At 38.0% G+C, this 24,119-nt stretch overlaps 1 long non-coding RNA gene across 1 annotated transcript in view; it reads right to left on the reverse strand.

Annotated features, from left to right (window-relative positions):
* LOC309609797 overlaps nt 1–24,119 on the reverse strand; it is a 43,003-nt gene continuing 18,884 nt past the window's right edge. Inside the window, exons 2-4 of the long non-coding RNA XR_014233582.1 lie at nt 15,158–15,191; nt 14,552–14,603; nt 1–8,379 (exon numbers count right to left, since the gene is read on the reverse strand). This is a non-coding gene — a long non-coding RNA (uncharacterized lncRNA). The remainder of the gene's footprint in view (nt 8,380–14,551; nt 14,604–15,157; nt 15,192–24,119) is intronic.

Raw genomic sequence — 24,119 nt, forward strand, 5'->3', positions numbered from 1 at the left:
TTCTTTTTTTTTTTAATTTTTTTTTTTTTGGCCGCTCTGCATGGCGTGCAGAATCTTAGTCCCCCGACCAAGGATCAAACCCGTGCCCTGTGCTGTGGAAGTGCGGAGTCTTAACCACTGGACCACCAGGGAAGTCCCTGTTCATTCATATTTTAGCTTAAAGCATTGAAAAGTTGTTTGGGGGACTTCCCTGGTGGCGCAGTGGTTAAGACTCCGAGCTCCCAATGCAGGGCACCGGGGTTTGATCCCTGGTCAGGGAACTAGATCCCACATGCATGCCTCAACTAAGAGTTTGCATGCCATAACTAAGGAAACTGCCTGCCACAACTAAGACCCATTGCAACCAAATAAATAAATAAAAGTTGATTGCTTGCTCTTCTTTCAAAAGGCAGAGCTTGTTGATTGATGGTCCCAATTTAGGGAGCTGGTGTTTGGACCCAGGCATTTTGTGGAGGCGTGTGTCCATCGTCAGCATCTACGGGGCTCTTCTCTTGGCCAGATCAGTTTCCCTGAGAGAAACTGTGTTTCTGCCTGTGTTGCTAGTTGTCAACTGTTTCCAGTTCCAAGTAGAAAAAGGGAACTGGGGGAGCCTTAGTACCCAGCATGCAGGTTTCACTCAGTCCCCGTGCTTGGATGCCTGGGGTGCTCAAGTTCAGTACATTTGTAATTCAGCAGCTTCAGACCGTGAACTTCCAGTCCTCTGCCAGGGTCAGGAGAGACAGCCTCCTCGCTCCTGGGCCTTACAGTGGGGACTTGAGAATCGAACTGTCCCTTACATAGATTTTTAACAAATCTAGCTGTTTTCACCCCCATTCTTTTCTCTCTTTCAGTATATGCTGCTGCCTCTTATTTCTGAGCTTTCTTCAGGACAAAAAGGATTCCTTCTGGCTGGCTTTGTCTCTTGCAGGTGGTTAGAATTCACCTTTCTCTTCTCTGCTAACATCTGTTTTTCATCTTCCATCTTCCAAAATTTTGCTCATTTCCCATCGTCTTGGTTGTTACTGGTTTATCACTTTTATTTTAGTGAAGTTACTTGAGGGGGTAGAGGTAAACATGTGTGTTCAATCTGTTATGTTTAACAGGATGTCTAATCTGTCCATTTTGCAGATTTCTAGATATTTTGAAATCTAATCTGTGATGAAGCTAGATAAGTAGAGACCTCTACCTCTTATTACATCTTAAGCCCCTATTGATTGACACTATTAGGAAGAGTTCTGTGAAATGTGTTGTGTTTTCTGGAGGCTGTTTATGAAGATGTGGCTCATTACATTACATAATGTCCCCAGGAAAAAAATGTCTGACATTACTACTAAGAATAGTTGTATGTATTTCTCTTTTGTTACTTTTTTTTTTGTTTTTTTCCAAAGGCTTTTTTTTTTTTTTTTTTTTTTTGATGTGGACCATTTTCAACGTCTTTATTGAACCTGTTACAGCATTGCTTCTGTTCCATGTCTTGGCCCCTTGGCCCCGAGGCACATGGGATCCTAGCTCCCAGACCAGGATCGAACACGCCCCCCTGCCCTGGAAGGCAAAGTCCCAACCACTGGACTGCCGGGGAAGTCCCTTTTTGTTACTTTTTTTTTTTTTTTTAACCACAATAAAACTATGTGTTTTATAGCTGGTAAGTTTTCCCTTTTTCCATCAACTGCTGTTAAACTTAGGCCAGATTGTGGCCTATCCGGGAAAGATCTAGGTTTTGTGGTGCCTGAAGCTTAAAAAACTTAGGGCACCTTCTCTAAGAAAAAGAATAGGTTAAAAAAATAGAATAAGCAATTTTAAAGATTATAAATTTTAACAAATTGAAAAGTGCCATAAGCATCACAAAAATCCAGAAAAACAACCTAAATTATTCATTATTACTCTCTGACATATTTCTATAATACTGTTTTATCTGCATTTTTACTATCTATTTTATTTTGTTTTATTTTATTTTTGCCTGCGCCACGTGGCTTGCAGGATCTTAGTTCCCCGACCAGGTATTGAACCGGGGCCCACGGCAGTGAAAGCACAGAGTCCTAACTGCTGGACCACCAGGGAATTCCCAATTTTATTATTAATTGATGCATAAAATATCTGACTTCATACACAGATGTATCCTCTATTTGTAGTACACAAATATATATATTTGTGCATCATAAGCACAGGCCCTCTATTGATCCTACCAGTTTTTCATTATCTGTCACTCCTTTCCATGTCCTAACCTCCTTACTCAGATTAAAGCTTATCATTATTAGCCTCCTCTGTGCCTACACTTGCTCAGCTAAAATAAGGCTAATTAAAAACAGCGTGGCATCCTTCCTAACTCTCCTTCAAATGCATGACCAGTTTCAACTGGGCAGTGCATACTATCTGGCAATCCTGCAGTCTTAGTAAGCTTGTTCACCTGTGCTGCAGAATGACTAGTTCACATCAATCCCTTAAACCTCCAAAACCTCCTTATCCAACCCTCGCTCTCAGTTGATGAACTTGTTTGTTGACTAAAGTAGGACCTATGTGAGTGGGGCTCCTCATCTTGCCCCACACCTTTACCCACTTTCCTACACCTGGATCTACTCTCTGCCTCCTTACGTTTAGATGAAGTTCTTAGCTCCTTTCGAAGGCAGTCCTGGCATCTGTATCTTTCCCCTTGCAAGAGCTTTGCTCCTACAATTAATACTCTTTTCTCATGCATAATCAATTTCTTCTCTTTTAAATAATTCCTTTCAACATACAAATGCACTCTATATTAATCCCCTCTGTATTAGTCTTCTACTTACTGCTGTAACAACATCTTAAACAACACAGCTTTATCATCTTACAGTTCTGTAGATAGATGTCCTACAGGGATGGGTCTTATTGGGTTAAAATGAAGGAACCAGCAGGGCTGCATTCCTTTCTGGAGGCTCTCTGGAAGAATCCATTTCCTTGCCCTTTCCAGCCTCTAGAGGCTGCCCACATTCCTTGGCTCTTGGTCTTCAAAGCAAGCAATGTCCCATCTCTCTGTGCCTTCCCCCCAGAGCCACATCTCCCTATGATTCTCTTCTGCCTCCCCTTTCCACTTTTAAGGATCCTTGTGATTATATTGGGACCACCTGGATAATCCAGGCTGATCTATTTTAAAATCAGCTGATTAGCAACCTTGATTCCGTCTTCAACGTTAACTCTCTTTTGCCATATAATTTATATTCACAGGTTCCAGGGATTATGGCCTAGAACTGTTTGGGGCCATTGTTCTTCCTACCACACCTTCTTAAAGAAAAAAATTTTCCCAGACTCTAGAATCTAATCTGGTCAATGTCCTATTTCTCTGTTCATGTTCACAGTCAAAAGTCTTGGAAGAGTTATCTTCATTCACTGTTGCAGTCTTGTGGGAATGAGCTATTAACCTGTGGGGTCTGTGCTAACTCTGGCTAGCTAGTGTTGTAACTGAATTGTAGGACATTCAGTTGGTGTCCAGAGAGTGGAAGAATTGGTTAGTGTGGGAAAACCACACACACATTTGGTGTCAGATATGTTGAGAGAAAGAACACAGTGTTTCCCCTTTTACCTGGTTAAGATGAAGACGTGATTTCCTGACAACCCAGCAATTGCACTATTAGGTACCTACCCTAGAGAAACTCTGACATGAACACAGGGACACATGGACATAAATGTTCATTGCAGCACTAATTATAATAGTGAAAAAATGAAAAAGTACTTGTAGTTAGCAGGAGAGTGAATATATAAATTATAGTTTATTAGTATAATGGAACATTTATATCATTTCAGAAAAATCATTTCAAACCAGTTTCAAATGGATATGTAGGGACTTCCCTGGCAGTCCAGTGGTTAGGACTCCACACTTCCACATTAGGGGGCCCAGGACCTGATCCCTGGTCGGGGAACTAAGATCCCCCAGTGCAGTGAAAAAAAACAAAAAGAATATGTAAAGTATGACATTGTTCATATAAACTTCCAAAAGGTACAATAGTATATATTTTTAACAGATACACATTTGTAATATAAATACAAACATACCAAATTCAGCTTATTATTTACTTCTGAAGACAGATGGAGGGAAGAGGTATAGGAGCTGTAATGTTGCTGTTATTTATGTTTTATTTCTTTAAAAAGGAAAGAGATCTAAGATAAATGTGCATTAACATTTGTTAAATCTCAGTGTAAGGGGTACCTAGATTATTTGTTATATTATTTTCTGGACTTTTGTATATTTGAAATATGCTAGAATTTAAAGTAATTTTTAAAGGAAAAATGCTTGGACTTGTATAAATAGTTTCATAAGAAAAGTTTTGACTTTAAAAGTTTGAAACTTTAACAAAATTGGACTTGCCCAACATGTCTTGGGGCAACCTTAAAATGTCCCCGTTTTTTGCCAAGCAAAAGGAGACATAAAATTGTAGAAAACTTAATGAAGCCATGTACCCTGGAAATATTTGAAATGGTTTATGGCTTGGGGCAAAGGAAGAAAACTGAAGCCATGCCAATGTCAAAAGTCACAATTCCCTTTAGAATCACCGATCTTTCTTCTAATATCTGGACACAGATCCTTAAAATGGCTCCTAAACCACTTTCCTTCAACAGGCAAACAACTGGGTGAAACTGCTGATGCCTCTCATTTTAACCAGCTCTTCCACTATCATTCTTTTTTTCATACACGGGTGCCACTATTTCTTCCACTAAAAATTGGAAGAAATATTCCAATTTTTCGGATCCCCTTTTGGAGACTTGGCAAGCCCTTGCCACTTTCCGAATGGTGAAAAAACGTCTTTGTCCAGGAAAACTTTGTGTGAATGGAACATTTCGGTTCTCTGGGCACAGATGGAGCACCTGAGCTCAGTAACACGCCTGGTTGGGCGGCTTTGCTGAAGACGCTCCGCACATTGTCATGACTCATTGCTCTCAGTATCAACAGGAATTGGGCTGTGCCAGCAGATCTGAAAAGAAACTTGTCTACTGCTGTGAAAGTCGGTGACTTTCACAGAGCCTGGTCCTGATATCAGCCTTTTCAAGAAAATTTGACTAGAAAAGAGATCAGAGTAGGAAGCTCTTCTCCATTACACTTAGTCCACTTGGGACTGTCCAAAGAACAAATCTTAAAGTATGTGATTGAACTTCATGCATAAGTTGTATGTGTGCTCAATAGAGAGAGAGAGAGAGAGAGAAACAGAGAGAGAGGAAGAGAGAGAAAGAAAGCCTTCTCAGAACAATTTAACTGGGAGGTGTTCATTCCTAGTTTTGTTACATCATAGGTGTTTTTGACCATGAGACTAAGATAAATCTTTTGATCCAAGGTCCTACATAGAGCATTCTGGTGCTGCTAAAAAAAACCCATCAACTCTTATAGCTCAGCTGCCATGTCAGGAAGTGAAGATAGAAAGCAAACAACAATGTAAACTTTCCAATGAAGAGGAAGGACTTTCTGTGGTCTGAAGCTCAAAGTCTTGTTAGTTTCTCTGCAAGCAGAAATCTTCAATACCCCAAAACACCATAAAATTCTTTTGAATGTTACTTCTGCTTAGATGACTTTAAAATTAAATCATGAATTCATCATCCTTTTTGGCCCACAGAAAGCTTCAAAGATGGTTCCATTGATTCACAGTGGTGATGAGGCATGAATTCAACTCAATCTTGGAGTATGTACTTTAACGTATATTAAGCCAATATTTTCAGAGCTTTTTGCCATTAAAAAAAACTGAAATTAAATGGATGACATAGATGACATAACACGACTTCTTATTCAAATCAAAAGCAGCCTTTCACTGGAATTCACTATTGAGTAAAGCTGAGATTGCCTTTTATTTTGTAGACACTTGGGTTTAATTTAAATTAATGAAGATAACATTTTGCATAATAATACTTATAGCAGTTATTTATTGCTTACTACAAGCTAAGCACCATGATATTACTTTGTATACAATGTCTAACTTAACCCTTTAAACAGTTCTATGAGGGGAGCATCAATATTACGCCCCTTAAACAGATCAGAGAATTGAGACGTTAGAGATTATGTAACTTACCCAGTGTCACACAGCTAGTACATGATAAAACCAAATATTTCAGCATACATCTGTCTGATTCCAGAGCCCATCCTTATATGTCAAAGGAATTAATTTTTAATGCAATAAAATAAACAGCTTGACCAGCTCAGTTTCTGTGCATTTTCCTTTGAAAGATTTCTTCTGATTTTATCGCAAGGTTAGGGCTTCGTAATCAGTGAACCTTAGGGCTACGAACAACTAGACCAGACAAACCAGGTAGCATGGGCTCCCTGCACAGCCCCTCCCCTCTCTGTCTTTGCATCCTTGTGTCTGGCACACAGCAGGTATAAATATTTGTCAAATGGCACACAGGCAGGACGGCTGTCCTAAGGTGGCCCTGGAAGTAAGCTGACTGTCTCCCAGGGCTTTACTTGGGAGGCGGGGACAGTTTGGGGTAGGCAAGTACTCCTTGGCGTTTGTGCCCTAGCCAGCCTTTGATCCTCAGCTTTGCAGATTCAGAACTCTGATTTTATCGGCATCTGAAGCACTTATTAATGTCTCAGGGACACACAGTCACATTAATGTAGCCCACTTGCCTGGGCTACATTTGTCTAAGAGCCAAATAACTCAATTTATAATGAAAAATATGAAGGTCAGAAACGCAGGAATGTTAAAGTCATCGTGAACAGCGTGCATTCTCCAAGAAGGCAGACCTACGTGGGAGTGAAAGCAGGACTGTAAGCTTACTTGGTAAATATGGAAAATGAACAGGAGGGGTTAATTAGAGGAATCCAGTGTTTACTGGCCTCTGCTAAGAGAGCTTGAGACATTTGTCTCCACAAATAAGGAGAGCACTGCCAAACGGAACAGAACAGAATGGCTCTCCCCAGGACCTTTGCATTCCGACTCTTTTTTGCTAAGGGGGCTGCTGACTCGCTACTGAGGGACACATTCTTCCTTTGCATATGCTAATGACTTTAATCTGGTTACACTCCTGTTTTATTGGTCAGACCTCTTTCAGGTTAATTTGCATATCGCTGCAAAATCCACTTGTTGAATTTTTTTAAAGTTTAATTCCCCCAAGGCAATTTTATTGGTGGGCATTCTACTATAACTTCAGTGTACTAATGACTAGCATTTTCTAAGGCCACTCAGTAGATCTTCCAATAGAAATTGCTCCTCCTAATTTTAAAGTCAATACATAAGCTGTATGAAGAAGAGGATTATAGTCATTCATTCAATGAACATTTAAGGGGTTACACCTACTATCTGTCAGGCTTGTTCCATGCAAGTTACCGTTTAAACAAGAGAGTACAAAGGCAAATGACACCTCCTACCTTCAAGGAGCCTGCAGGTGTGTAAACACATATGTAAACAAAAACACCATAAAAGACTATCTGAATAAAAAGACTTGTAAACAAAAAGATGGTGTTTAGTTCTAAATAGAAATAAGAACAAGTTGTTATAAAATAGAAAACTAATAAGGACCTACTGTATAGCACAGGGAACTCTACTCAATACTCTGTAATGACCTATATGGGAATCTAAAAAAGAGTGGATATATGTATATGTATAACTGATTCACTTTGCTGTACAGCAGAAGCTAACACAACAATGTAAATCAACTACAACTAAATCCCTGGGGGCACAGTGGTTAAGACTCTGCTCCCAATGCAGGGGGCCCAGGTTCGATCCCTGGCCAGGGAACTAGATCCCGCATGCATGCCTCAACTAGGAGTTGGCGTGCCACAACTAAGGAGCCCACGTGCCACAACAAAGGAGCCAGTGAGCTACAACTAAGACCTGGCACAACCAAATAAATAAATAAATATTAAAAAAAAAAAAAGACCAAGTTGTTGTGCAAGCAGACTGAGGAGAGATGCCTTCACCAAGAATGAATGGGAGATTTTTTTAAGTAGACAAGAGAGGAATATGCATCCCAATAGATGGAACCACTTATGGAAAGGTACAGAAATATAAGTGCCTCCAAGGAATGGAGAAGGTGCTGCCTCTGGAAGGTTGGGAGTGGACACAAAGGTGGGCTGGAGGGGACACAGGCATAGGGATGAGTCTACTTGAGTCTTCAGGACCAAAGGCACAGGAGACCTTTCCCACCTTCCCTCTTCCCGCTGGAATTCTCTCTCACCTCTCCATGTTTGCCTCTTGTGCCTCTGGCTATTAATTCTCTGTTACTTTCAGAAGCCTCTGCTTTCCTCAGGTAATTCTTTAAATCAGCGATTTTTAAAAATTAATTTTTTATTACATAATGCATATGTGTGGTACAATATTCAAAAGATGTAAGAGCAAAGTGTGACAAATCAGGTTTCCCTTTGACTTACGATGGCCAGCCACACAGTTCTGCTCTTCCGCTCCCAGGGACTACCTCTGGTACCAGCTTCCTGCATATCCTTCCAGAACGTCTCTGCATAGGCAAGTATATGCACATGTTTATACACAAATGCATGTATGTATATAATTTTTTACACAAATAATAGACTACTACTACATCTTGCTTTCTTTGCTTTACAATAGATTTTGGGGATCTTTCCATTTTTATTTATCCTTTTATTCATTCGACAAGTCTCTATGGAGTGCCTACCATAGGCCAGGCACACTTAGGTGGTGAGGATACAGCAGTGGGCAAAATAGGTAAAATGTCTGCCTTCGTGGAAATTAGATATTCTAGTAGAAGGGGTACAGGAAAGACAGACAAAAATCAAATAAGCACTGAAACATATATAGTGTGCCAGATGGTGATAAGTACTATGGAGAAAAATAAAGCAGAGTCCTGAGAGGGTAGAAGTTGGAGAGTGGCTGCAATGGTTGCAGGAGAGACAGAGACTGAGAGATCTTGTTCCCTATTGGTCCAGTAGCACTCTGTCAGATGAATGTATCATAATCTGTTTAATCAGTCCCCGACTGATAGAAATTTACATTGTTTCTAACATTTTGCTGTTACAGTGATGCAATTGTTGCACATATGTCATTTGACACATCCAAGAGTATATTTGTAGCTTAAATCCCTAGAAGTGGAATTGCCAGATTAAAGTCATTAGCATATGCAAAGGGTCTGTGCAGTTTTAATTTTAAGAGATTTTGCCAAATTACTCTCTGAAGAGTACCAATTTACAGCCCTTTCAGCAATGAATGAGCGGACCACATCTTCATCAACACAGTGTGTTGTCAAGATTCACGATGTTTGCCTATCTGATGAGTAAACCATGAAATCTTATAAGTCTGATTTGCATTCACTTTTTATGATTGAAGGTGAGTTTCTTCTCATGTATTTAAAGTCCATTTCTACATCTTGTAAACTATCTGTTCATATCCTTTGCCAAATTTTCTATTATGTGTGTGTGTGGGGGTAGGGTTGGTTGTTTTGTTTTGCTTCATTTCTGATTTGTAGAAACTCTTTTCAGTAAAGAATTTGCATCCTCTTTGGGATGTGAGTAGCAAATACTTTACTGAATCTGTCAGTTCTTTTGACTGTGTTTATAATAAATGGCTTTAGTGATACAGAAAATTTTTGTTATTATGTAGCTTAGTTAAACCATCTTTTTAATGGCATCAGAAATTATTATTCTTTTTAACTTCCTGTGTTTTCTTCTAGTACTTTTACAGTTTATTTTTTAACATTTAAATATTTGGAATCCATTCTGTATAAAGTATGAGGCATGGCTCAATTTTTTTTTGACTGATTACCTAATTGTCCCAACAGTGTTTAAGAATAATTCCTCTTTTCTCCATTTTTTTAAAATTCCCACTTTTTCATATGCCAAATCCCAATAAACATTTGGGTCCAATTTGGATTTTCTAGTCAACTCCATAGATTTGACTGTTCATTTATTCCACAAATGTATATGTGCCAGGCACTATTCTATACATGCATCAGTACCATATGTTATTTTATTTATTTATTTTTGTTTGGCCGCACCACGTGGCTTGCAGGATCTTAGTTCCCCAACCAAGGATCGAACCCATGCCCCCTGCAGTGGAAGCACGGAGTCTTAACCACTGGAGCGCCAGGGAATTCCCATCAGTACCATATTTTAAATGTTTCAGCTTATAAAATACATTTTACTGTCTGATAGAAAAATGCATCTCATTTTTCTTATTTTTTTTAGACTTTCCCTGGCTCTTTTTATTTGCTTGTTTTTCATTTGAACTTTAGAATCAGTTTTCTAGTTCCAAAATAAATCATCTTAGTGTTTTTCTTGGGATTACCCAAAATTTTATAGATTAATTTAGGGAGAATTGACATCTTTGTCATGCTGAAATTTCCTGAACGAGAGCATGGGATATCATTTAGTATGTCTTTTTGTGTGTCCCTCACTAGTTTTCATTTAAATCTTTCACATGTTCTATACATTTTATCCTTTCTTTCAGTTTTTGTCTTCTTACTGGTTGTATAATAATCTTTAGTTTCTATGTACTAATTTTGAGTTCTCTTATTGTTTCTGACAGTTTTTCATTTGATTCCCTTGAGTTTTCTGGGTAAACAATCATAGCATCAGCAAATAATGATGATTTTGCTTCACTTTTTCCAATTTTTAAATTTTTATTTATTTATGTCATCTAATTATGTTGGCTAAATAATAGTGGTGATAAAGAAGACCCTTAACTTATTCCTGATGTTACTGGGAATGCTGCTCTTTGTCATAGCTAGAAGCAGGAGTTTCCATTAGATATTTTAATCATAAAAATCTGGGGTGCTTACCAGAGATCAAACTCTTTGAAAGAGATGAAGTTTATACAAAGATTCTTTCTAGTCATGGGGAGTTATCATAAAGCTATATTTAGACAAATGAGGGAGATAAGAAACAATGATGGTGTGTTTGCTAATTACTCTTTGTTTCACCCTTTTTTGTTAGCCCAACACTACTCTAACAATTTTATATATACCAGATTGTCTGAAATTAATCTCATCAAGGATTACAGGCTCTACACAGAGGCAAAATGCCCCAAAAGGAAACTTAATTGATAGAAGTTTCAGTGTCTTGCTCTGACATTGTTCATTCTTTAAGGGATGTACCAGAGGAGAATTAAATTGCCAAACAAAAAGAATAGGAAGGGAGTATGAGATCCAAATCACCTGGTAGTACAATAACTCATCAGCCTCTAATTAGCCAAAATTTGGCCTTAATTTAGAGGCTATTTCTTTTTTTTTTCCTCCAAACATACAAAAATTTGGCCCCTGCTTGTCTAATCTATCAGTACTCAAGTTTTCCTGTCTAGAAAAGTTGCTTTGAGCTTGTGCAAAGGCTTTCACCTTTATTTTCCACATCACCTTAAATAGAACAAATCTTTAAAAAGATCTGTTGAATGTGTTAGGTAATTAGTGCATCCTGTGTGGTTTTATATTACCAATATGTTGCAATGTCTCTTGAACAAAGGAAGGGCTTTAGTTAGTCTAAATATACATCAGCTTTTAAAAAGATGATGAATGTAGATAGTTTCCAAATGTCATATTACTAGAAAACTATGTTTTTGGATTACTAACACTTGGATTTGTACTGAGTCTTTATCAATCATTATGGTTAATATTTACTCTATCTTTTGCTATTTTATTTTTCATTTTCCTTTTAAAACACCAAAAAGGCACTGTAACCCTCTAAATCTGTTATTCATTAACAACATGCATGTTGAGGTAAGGACATTTCTAAAGCCCCAAATTGCTGACTTTAAGAGGGTTTAGTCTGTTTGATTTTTTTCAAGGATGCAATGGTGGGAGGAAAGAGTTGAATAATTTAAGCACTGTTCTACATGTGATAAGATGAAACTAGGACCATTTTAACAGCCTGGAAAAGGTTTGTCAAAACAACCCCTTTGGGCTTCCCTGGTGGTGCAGTGGTTGAGAATCTGTCAATAAGCCAATGCAGGGGACATGGGTTCGCACCCTGGTCTGGGAAGATCCCACATGCCACGGAGCTGCTAGGCCCGTGAGCCACAACTACTGAGCCTGCGCATCTGGAGCCTGTGCCCTGCAACAAGAGAGGCCGCAACAGTGAAAGGCCCGCGCACCGCGATGAAGAGGGGCCCCCGCTTGCCACAACTAGAGGAAGCCCTCGCACAGAAACGAAGACCCAACACAGCCAAAAATAAATTAAAAAATAAATAAATTAAAAAAAAAACAACCGCTTTGCTTTCATTCTCCAAACTCTATTTAGAAGATCTGATTAATTGTCACAGTATAGTATCACTTTCCTAAATGGATTCTCACCTCAGGTTCCTGGCTAACCGGTGGGTCAGCAGCTTCCGAGCATTTTGACCACAATTCATGTAATAAATATATTTTACATTGTGAACTTAGGCATGTATGTGCATAGTTTCTTAAGATGATACTTAATCGATCTACAGGTTTTACACTCTCGTATTTTCTGTTCTTAATCTAGCCTATCCCCTTCTGCTCTATTCATTTAAAAAATTGCTAGTTGTAACTTCTAACTCTGCAGTTGGAAAAACAATGCTATAATTCACTGCTTCTCAAATTTTAATCACCTAGGGATCTTGTTAAAGTGCAGATTCTAATTGGGTAGGTCTGAGATACTGCATGTCTAACAAACTTGCAGGTGGTGCTGATTGATGCCACTGGTTTGTGGAGCACGTTTTGGAGAAGTAAGCCTGAAGATATTTATCTTTGGTTCTTGTGGCCCAATCTCTGGTTTATTCTGCTGAGGCAAGGGTCTTAGAATCTTATTAAGTCCTTCTTTTTGTATTTTACATTTTGTTGGGGTGAACAATTAAATCTATAATTTCAGGTTGTGTTAAGTGCAGTGAAGAGAAATGACACAGGCTGAAGGGAAAGGTCATGGCAGAGAGGGGCGTTGGATGTTTTAGGCTGGGTGTTTAGGCAACGCCTAACTGGGCCAGTGACATTTGACAAAGACCTAAACGAGGGGAGAAAACTGTGGGAAGATCTGGAGGAAGGACAGTCCAGGCAGAGAGAACAAAAAGGACACAGGTCCTGAGGTGGGAAAATAATGGATATTGTTGCCGGGTACACGCTTCACAAACAGCGTAAAGACAGGTCTGACTAGAGGGGAGTAAGAAAGGAGAGTAAAAAGATCAGGGCACTTAGGTAAGCAGCCCTGATCATATAGGACCCTGTAGGCTGAGTTAAATTTGGATTTTATTCTAAGGGTGATGGGAAATACTGCAGAGTTTTGAGCAGGGAAATGACATGAAATTTCAGTTTTAAATGATACATGGTGAATATACTATAGAAGAGTAAGAGTAGAAGTATGGAGACTTGTTAGGACATTATAACAGTGGATCGTACTGACTTCTTTCCAGTGACAGAATTGTGCCCATTTATTTTCTAGAACAGCTAGAGTTTCTACTTACAAAATCTCTTAAATTCTTGCTCCACCTCCCATTTTGGAAACCTCTTATCTGTTCTAGCCTGGATGACTTCCTTAATCATTCAGGTTAAACAGAATGATATTCCAAAGTATAAATCTGATGATTATACTATTAAATAAAAATCCTTCATTTTTCTCTAGTTTGCTTCAGGATAAAGTCCAATCTTAGCATAACCTAAACATACTTTTGAATCTTGTCTCTGATTCCTTTTAAAGTAGGTTCAGGTACATGCAAACAAGCTAACATTTAAAAATTTTATTCTCTCCTTCTGTAGTATCTTCCTCTGCTCCCTTTTCTGCCTTGAAAACACCTACTTATTCTTCGTAAATCAGTTCAGATGTCGCCTCCTCAGACTTGGATGCCCTCTGTGCCCACTCTCAAAGGAGCTAGGTGCACATTCCTCTGTAGCAGTTGACTCACAGACCCCTACTTTAGCTTTCATCATATTTTATAACTGTTTGTACTTTGGGATTGTGAGCCCCTCAAGGTCAATAACCATATTCTATCCATTTTTATGTCCTCAGCACATAGCATTGGCCCTGGCACATAAACAGGCTCTTAGCAAATATTTGCCAAATAAGTAAGTAAGTGATGGACAACTGAAAAAGAGCCACCCTTAATAAATAACATGAGATGCAAAAGTTATGCAATATCTATCACTCTAGCTTTGAAGACAGAATCAGGCCAAAGGGAAGGCTTGGTCCCTCTTGCCCTCCTCAGCCTGCACGGCAAAGTCCACTGGTATTGTCCCAGAGCGCTATGGAACCCTGATCTTGGGACCCTTTGTGTCTACAGTGTTCCCTGAACCCACGTTTGTGAGGCCAAGCAACCTGGGTGACCACAGAACTTGAAGTGCCTTTTTGACAGCCACCTACATATTCAATGAAGGAATCCAGATTTACAACCAAATTATTTTAACTATCAACCACCATTTCAAAAAATCAAAATTGGTAATTTGCAAAGTTAGTCAATAGTAAAGGAAGAGAGCAATAGCCCCTGGCATATTTTTCTGTATACATAACTTTCCCCTAAGGACAGAGGTCAGAAACCAGAAAATTCCAAAGAAAATTTGATAGTTAAGTATATAAGCTGTCCCTTAAATTCTTCTAGAGCCAAGATGATGATTTTTTCCCCCATTTTTATCTTTCTACACCCTAGTGCCTCATAGAGTGCCAGTACCTTGTGGGTACTTAATACATGTTGATTGAAAAATGTTGAACGGAGACTCTTACTTTGAAATTTTTTTCCAACTGTATTTTTGCCTTGGGCTTGTTTCTTTCAAACCTGTATAAATAACAAGGAAAAACATACTCAATAGTTTCTAAACCAATAACATCACAACTGGTATTTCTGTTGCCTTATGTTACTATAAGTATCACAATAAATGTACAAAGCAGTGTTCAGAAAGAAACAGGCCTGTATCACAGGGAAGCAAGGCCCAAATTTCTTATTCTTCCATGGTATTATTCTAGTTGTATGGTCCATAGTGTTGTTAAAGGTTTGAACAATAAGACATAGTATCGGCTATTCAAGAAGTCAAGGGAGGGGAAAGAAAAGAGTTATACTGAGAAAGTATGGTATATTTGGCCATTTTGTAAATGGCTGAATATCACCAGTTTCATATGGTTCAACCTAAGAGCAAAAAGGAAGGGAAAATTCAGGGAAAGTATTTCTAAAATAAAAGATATGTTCATGCCACGTTAATGCTTTGAAGGACTCAACAAAAATGAAGATGGCCCATCAGAATCAGCCAGGGGCTATATAGCATATTGGTTAAGATATGAATTTCAAAGTCAGACTTCATTTAATTGAATTCTGCGTATACATATATCACTTACTGCGTGATCTTGTCTTCTGCCTCAGTTTCTTTGCCTGTAAACGGGAAAAATAATAATACTTACCTCATTGGGGGTTTGAGTAGATTAAATAGAATAAAACTGTAGTGAGCTAAGAAATGTGCTTTAGTAGAAACCAAGAGTTTCCGGGACTTCCCTGGTGATGCAGTGGTTAAGAATCCGCCTGCCAATGCAGGGGACATGGGTTCAATCCCTGGTCCAGGAAGATCCCACATGCTGCAGAGCAACTAAGCCCATGCGTCACAACTACTGAGCCTGTGCTCTAGAGCCCGTGAGCCACAACTACTGAAGCCCCTGTGCCACAACTACTGAAGCCCGTGTGCCTAGAGCCCACGCTCCGCAACAAGAGAAGCCACTGCAATGAGAAGTCTGCGCACCACAACGAAGAGTAGCCCCTCTCGCTGCAACTAGAGAAAACCCATGCGCAGCAATGAAGACCCAATGCAGCCAAAATTTAATTAATTAATTAATTATTTTAAAAAAGAAACCAAGTTTCTACTAGATGCGTGATGTTATTTCTATCAGTCTTCTTCAATCAGAAAGGAAACCATGATGTTAGCAGTCATTTATGTGAGGGCAAATACGAATTTGGAGTTCCTAAGTATTTTTATGTATTTACTAGAGGAGATCAGGCTTTGGGGTCAAAAGGATCTGGATTTGTCTTTGGGGGAATTTATTTACCTTTTCTAAGTATCATCTTTTTCATCTGAAAAGTGAGCAAAAGATGTACCTAATTCATATGGTTGTTGTGAAAAGTAAATGAAATTATTTATGTAAAATCCTCAACAGAAAAGTCACAAAGTACTTAATAAGTCATAGCTATTACTATTCATAGTAATTAACTACATTGACCTGAATGTTGCAAATAGATCTTCTTACAGTTTCCTAAAATTAACCAATTCAAAAAAGAGGTTAAATTTTTGTTTATTTTACAAACTTATCCTTGAATATTCTGTAATAGTCATTGCCTAGTTAATTTGTTTTAAATTGAATTAGAGGGACTTCCCTGGTGGTCCAGTGGTAAAGAATCTGCCTTCCAATGCAGGGGACGCAGGTTCGATCCCTGGTCGGGGAACTAAGATCCCACATGCCGCAGGGCAACTAATCCCGTGTGCCACAACTACTGAGCCCACACTCCTCATCTAGAGAGCCTGCGTGCCACCCACGCGCTCTGGAGTCCATGCGCCACAACTAGAGAGAGAAAACCCGCACACCACAACTGGAGAGTAGCCCAAGAGCCGCAACGAAGATCCTGTGTGCTGCAAATAAGACCCGATGCAGCCAAAAATAAGAAATAAATTAATAAAATAAATATTTTTAAAAAGTGAATTAGAATTTTTAAAAACATAAATTCTGTAGATGCATTCAGTTTCATATAATTCATCTGTATAAACAGTGTTGTAATTTCAGGATGAGTACCACATAGAAACATTAAAAATATTATTTAATGTATCTTAAAAATTACAGTGTCTAGTTGTAAAGTTCTATGTAACAAAAGTGTAAAAGAAGTACAATGAAACAAAAATTCTGTTTGGTTTTTTGGTAAACAAAGGCATATTTTGGTGTTTATTACAATAAAGAGGAGGCAACGAAAGGACTGACAGAGCCTAGTGAAAGGGGTGCCATCTATCTGAAGGGATAGCTTAAGCTCCATTTCCCTTCCTTAAATCTCCATTTAGCTCTGACACAGTGGTGCTGCCATTCATAGGCTTCAACTCTAAGGAGATATTCTTCCAACCAGAATGTTCTTATAAGTGATGTAATTTAAAAGGTGGGGAAGAAAGAGCAAGCATATTTGCTAAAATCAACTCAGAAGATTGAGAGATAAGCAGATAGAATGTGAACAAGAAAAGATCAGCTCAGATTGAGTCTTCAAATTGTTGAGAGAGGCATTTGTTTAGAAAGATACTCCTAGGAATCCATATGTTCAAAGAGAAAAAGAATGAATTCAAACATAACGTCATTGAGATGTATTTGATTAATGTAAAGGACAACACTAATGGTTATAGAAAAAGTGCTTTTCTATAACTTGAAAAGATAGAATTGATACACAACTTCATAAAACTTCATTGACCAGGAATGTATTTTCCCCTGAGGCTCAAGAGCTTTAAAGCCACATACAATATTTCATTGTTTTGTGATTCATGATGCCGGCACATCTTACATCACATTCAATTAAAGAACAGTGCGTGTTTCTTCACATCATCTTCCTGCAGAGAAACTGAGGAACACGAAGGCAAGTGACATTGTCAGGAGTAAAAATCTTCACTTCTATGTTAAATATTTTTGTTCATTTCTTGTTTGGTATCTCCATGCTCACTTTGAAGCTGTTGCCTCCAATGTGACTGGGTACTCATATTTTTCAATGTCTATCAGTCTGCAACAGTTTAGTTTTGGTCTGAACTAGACAGATGGTGCCTGAAGGTCCCTTCTCCATGCATTGTTTTGACTTTGAAAGGAATAAGTCAGTATGACAGAGCGGTTAAAGTTCAGTATGTGGTTTCAGACAGGGCCAGTTCAAATGCAAGACCTGGCTTATTTACTTCAAGTCTTTAAGTCTCACTTTCCTTAACTGTAAAATAGATAGCTTTTATAATGCTTACTGCATTTGATTATTGAGAGCATTAATTGCATATAAGACAACCAACATAGTGCCTGACACATGGTAAAAACTAAAGGCACAATAATTATTTTTGAGCTCTTTATTAGATAATGTTTGGAAAATTATAGGACTAGCATTCACTTATTAGGATGGGAACTTAAGTCCTTCTTGATTCATGAAGTGTCCTTAAGCTATAACGATCTCTTCTGCATTTGCCACTAATTGCACACTTAAGATACCTTTATTATTATTTTCCATTGCAGGGCAGAGATTATTGCCTCAAAGCATGAGATAAAAAGACCAGCAATGAGACTTCTACTTCTGGGAAGAGGGAGGAGATAAACTTTTCCCCACTTCTCTCATTAAGTATAGCTTAAACACTCTGCACATTCTCTGGAAAACAAACATAAATAGACCCTGTAAGGTGGAGAGAAGAAGGCAGACCAGATAGGAACCTTGGGACCCAAGGAATGACATGGCGGTAAATACCCTGAGTTTTCTTTTTGCCTTATGGATGCTGGACTGGGTGATGGAGAAGCCCACAAAAAACAGAAACACCAGTAGGTACAGACCATATATATATGTATAACTGAATCACTTTGCTGTACACTTGAAACTAACACAATATTGTAAATTAACTGTACTTCAATTTTAAAAAACACCATAGATAAATAAAAATGGAATTCTAAAAAAAGTTTAAGTAACCTATAGGAAGACAGGAAAGAGAAAACAGAAATTGTGAATGATAATACTTTCCTCCTAAGATCAGGAATAAGGAAAGGATGTCTGCTCTCACCACTCTTCTTCAACATAGTTCTAGACGTTCTAGCCAGTGCAGTAAAGCAAGAAGAGGAAATAAAAGGCATACTGATCAGAAAGGCAGAAGTAAAACTGTTTCTATTTGCAAATGACATAATTGTCTACATAGAAAACCCTAAGAAATCTACAAAAAACTTTTACAACCAATAAGTGAGTTCATCAAGGTCACAGGATACAAAGTAAGCATATTAAAATCAACTTCGTTTCTATATACTAGCAATTAACATGTGGACACAAAATATAATTTACCTACAATAACTCAAAACATTGAAATACTTAGATGTAAATATTACAAAACATGTCTAGGTTTTCTATGCTAAAAACTATAAAACACTGATGAAAAAAATGAAAAAAGATCTAAATAAATGGAGAGACATACTGTTTTTGTTGATTGGAAGAATCAACATAGTAAAGATGACAATTTTCCCTTATTTGATATACAAGGTTAATGCAATTGCTATCCAAATTCCAGTAAGACTTTTGTAGATACAAACAAGATTATTCTAAAATGTATTGGGTTGGCCAAAAAGTTTGTTTGGGTTTTTCTGTATGAACTTTTTTGGCCAACACAATATATAGAAGGGCAAAGGAAATAAAACAGTTAAGAAAACTTTGAAAAAGAAGAATGAAGTGGGAGGAATCAATCTTTTCAATTTCAAGATTTATCTTGTAGCTTCTTTAATCAAGACAGCTGGTGTTGGTGGAAAGATAGATACATAGATCAATGGGATAGATTAGAGAGCCCAGAAAAAGACCCACATAAATATGCACAACAGATTTTTGACAAAGGTACAAGTACAATTCAATGAAAGAAAGGTACCCTTTTTTAAAAATGCTGCTGGAGTAATTGGACGTTCATTTTATTTTATTTACTTATTTATTAATTCTTTATGTATTTATTATGGCTGTGCTGGGTCTTGGTTGCAGCATGTGGACTCTTAGTTGTGGCATGCAAACTCTTAGTTGCGGCATGCGTGTGGGATCTAGGTCCCCGATCAGGGATCGAACCTGGGCCCCCTGCATTGGGAGCATGGAGTCTTACCCACTGGTCCACCAGGGAAGTCCCAGACATTCATTTTAAAAAAAGAATCTCAACCTAAACCTCAGATCTTATCCAAAAAGTAAGATCATGGACATATAACTGTAAAATATAAAACTATAAAACTTTTAGACAAAAACATAAGAGAAAATCTTTGAGATCTAGAAATAAAGCGTTCTTAGACTTGACACCAAAACCATGATCTATTAAAGGAAAAACTGATAAATTGAACTTCATCAAAACTTAAAAATTTGCTGTGCAAAAGATCCTGTTAAGAGGATGAAAAGACAAAGACTAGTGTTTAGAATACATAAAGAACTCTCAAAACTTAACAGTTTTTTTTAAAAATCCAGTTAGAAAATGAGCAAAAGACACAAGGAGACATTTCACCAAAAAGAATATATAGATAGCAAATAAGCACATGAAAAGATGTTTAACAGGGCTACCCTGGTGGCGCAGTGGTTGAGAATCTGCCTGCCAATGCAGGGGACACGGATTCGAGCCCTGGTCTGGGAAGATCCCACATGCCGCGGAGCAACTAGGCCCGTGAGCCACAATTAGTGAGCCTGCGCGTCTGGAGCCTGTGCTCCGCAACAAGAGGGGCCGCGATAATGAGAGGCCCGCACACCGCGATGAAGAGTGGTCCCCCGCTTGCCGCAACTGGAGAAAGCCCTCGCACAGAAACGAAGACCCAACACAGCCATAAATAAATAAATAAATTAAAAAAAAAAAAAAGATGTTTAACAACATTAGCACCAAGAGGGAAATGTGAATTAAGATAAATCACTACACACTTATCAGAACAGTTAAAATAAAAAGAAGTAGCGAAGATCCTGGTGAGGACAGGGGAAAACTGGATCATTCCCACATTGCTGGTGGGAATGTAAAATGGCACACGCTCTGGAAAACAGTTTAGCAGTTTCTTTAAAAAATAAACATGCAACTACATAATGACCCAATAATTGTGCTCCTGGGCATTTAACCCAGAGAAATAAAAACTTAACGTTCACACAAAAACTTGCACACAAATGGTTATAGCAACTTTATTTATAAGAGCCCAAAACTGAAAACAACCCAGATGTCCTTCAATGGATGAGTGGTTATAAATCTGTGGTACATCCATATCATGGAATACTCTTCAGCAATAAAAAAGAATGAACTCTTGATACATGAACGATCTAGGTAAATCTCCAGAGAAGTATGATGAGAAAAAACATAAATCATAAAAGGTTATGTACTATATGATTCCATTTATGTATCATTTTTGAAATGATAAAATTATAAAATGGAGAGCAAATTAGTAGTTCCCAGGGGCTAAGGAGGGGTTAGAAGGAGGAGGGAAGTGTGTGTAGTTATAAAAGCACAACATAGGGATTCTTGTGTTGTTGTAATTGATCTGTATCTTGACTATTAATATCAATATCCTGGTTGTGAAATGATACTATAATTTTGCAAATTATTACCATTGGGGGAAACTGGGTAAATCGTACATGGAATTTCTACGTTGCTTTTTTACAACTGCATGTGAATCTGTAATTTACTGAAAGTAAAAAGTTTAACTGAAAAAAAAAAAAACCACCATAAGTCCTAGATTCTGATCCTATGTCTAGGTGATTTTTAGAAAGACATTAAATTACTCAGCTTCAGTTTACTCATCTGTAAAATGGAGGAAATGATACCTGCACTATATCCTGGAAGTGGGCAAATAAAGAGAAAAAAATTTTAAGAATTTGCACATAGCTACATACTCGGAATCAGACTTCTAGAACAGAAGGGACGTTAGTAATTTCCTATTTCATTGGTCTCCAAATTATTTTTTTCTGGACCATAGCCACCGCAGGTTGGACATTGTGGAGAGTGATGGGAAGCTCTTTCTAACGTTCCACCCCCACTCCCCTCACCACTCAGCCTTGCTTTCCTTTGTTTTCCATATTAGAATTCTGAGGGATTTTGTAGGAGAAAAGTGTTTCTTACTTAAGGCATTTTGAAAACAATTCTTCTAGTCCCAATCTTTCATTTTACTGACCAGGAGACTGGTAACCAGAGAGGTTTAGTGACTTACTCAAGACACTAAGGTAGTTGGTGGTGGAGCTGAGAACAGAACTAGGGCTATTGACCCTCAGTCCAGTTTTTTTTCCCCACTAAATCATGGTGCAAATAGCTTAAGCAGGTAATAAATTTGCTAATGTAATAACATGTATTGTTGTTTAGAGCCATAACTTTATACAGTCTTCCTTAAACAGATGGGGTGAATTTGTAGACATGTTGGTAACGGTGGTATTGGATATTGTTTATAGGTGGATGGAATTCAAGGAGTGTCTTAAACATACATCAGTTAGAGTACATATTTGGAAAAAGCTTGTTGGTGCCACCTAGTGGTTCAAGTGATAGATATTAATAGTAGTACTTCAGAAGACATTTTAGAAACCCACTTTTATTAATGCTATTTCTTTTTTTTCTAATAATTTTTATTTATTTATTTATTTTTGGCTGCTGTTGGGTTTTCGTTGCTGCATGCGGGCTTTCTCTAGTTGCAGTGACTGGGGGCTACTCTTCATTGCGGTGTGCGGGCTTCTCTTTGCAGTGGCCTCTCTTGTGGAGCACGGGCTGTAGTCACGCGAGCTTCGAGTAGTCGTGGCACGTGGGCTCTAGAGCGCAGGCTCAGTAGTTGTGGCGCATGGGCTTAGTTGCTCCGCGCCATGTGGGATCTTCCCGCACCAGGGCTCGAACCCGTGTCCCCTGCATCTGGCAGGCAGATTCTCAACCACTGCGCCACCAGGGAAGTCCAATGCTGTTTTGGTTGATACGCTAGAAGTCATTGCCAGCTACCTCAGCCACTTTATGATGTTTTAGGTGAAAATGCTTTTCTAAATACAAAATAAGAGGCTCACTTTTGGTTTAGCTATAAAGTTTATCTCTGCTAATTAAAAAGTTTCTTCTTGATAGAGCAAATTACTTAAATTATTTTCAAGCCCAGATTAACTTGTTAATTGCAACTAATTTTTAAGTCAGAATAGTGAATCCTTAGTACAGATCCTTAGGATTCCTGTAAAACTAATAGTCAGGCTTAAAAGTATTAACATTCTTTTTTACAAAATCTGCAATTTGGATCTTTTACTAAATCAAGTATTACTCTGTATAAAAAAACGTTGTGACCATGTTAAAGACTAATGTCATAAGGCCTGCAATTAGAATTAAGTGCACAATTTAACCATTAGAAGGGTTTCAACTCTTTGAAGTTTTCTAATGAACGTATATTTCTTTCAATGAAAACTTATACTTTAGCAGATGTAATCCTTTTCCTAACATCAAAGCAATTATTTGAGCAGACCAATACCTCCCAACAACTGTTGAACACTTAAAACACTTAATTACTTTTACATTGTTCACTATATAACAGTTTTCTTTCTTTTATGAGGGGTCATGAGTGAATCATAAAATAATTTGTTTGCTAAAGGTGTTGTTAACTTTAGAAATTTCTGGTCTTCTGGGCTGGCCCACTTACCAAAGCTATTTTCGGAACAATGATGATAACGATGACTAAATACTTAAGTACACAAAAGATATTTGGTAGACAAGGATAAGGGAGGTTGTTAACAAGCCTGTGGAGGGAACCTGAATAAATCTGAGAAAAGCAGGATACAAAAGCAGACATGGAGAGAAATGGAACCAGTGACAGAAAGAGAAGAGAAAAACATTTAAGGAACAGAGGTGAGGTACCATCATGGCAAAAGCGAAAAAGGTCTGAGATAATGCTGAAAAAGTTTAACGAACAGGAGAAATTTGGAAAGCAAATTTACATTCCCATGTAAAAATATCAACCTGTGCAAAATTATGCAGTTGTTCCAGATTTATTTTAGTAATTGAATATTTTTAACTATTGAGTAGAGGTACATTTTCACAATGCCAATTCAAAAAAGATTTTTTAAGAAAACATGCAAATGTAGCCCATTTCCAAGGGCTTGGATCAGAGATGAAGTTTATGGGTAGCACTCATTAGTCATGTCAGGTAATATTAAGTTCTTCATGTAAGTTACCCACTGACTAATTGAAGCTCTTGCCTCCTTAAAAAAAAAAAAAATCTGGATTCTATTGGAATACCCTCAGTTTTTTCCAATAAAAACACTTCAGACTGAATGTGGAAGACAGGTGGGAACAAAATAGGTTTTGAAGGAAAAGTACATGAGGGCTTTTATGCTGACTTCCTGAAGTCACATGAAGTGGAATGTACATTGAGTCAGATATTGTTCTGATCCTGGCTTCATTGCTTATGCCCTCAGCTCATGACTTCAGTTTCTTCTTCTGTAAAGTGGGCATAATGCAGCCTCTTATGGTTGTTGAGAGGATTAAATCATATATAGATTAAATCATAGTATTAAATCATATATATGTGGGTAAGGTGCTTATCAATGCTTGGCACGCAGAGGGTGATTAAGAAATGGTAATTTATTTTTTCAGACAATATTTAGTAAAGCAATCAGCAA

The sequence above is a fragment of the Balaenoptera borealis genome, assembly GCF_965194805.1.
Source record: "Balaenoptera borealis genome assembly, chromosome: 13".
NCBI lineage: Eukaryota > Metazoa > Chordata > Mammalia > Artiodactyla > Balaenopteridae > Balaenoptera > Balaenoptera borealis.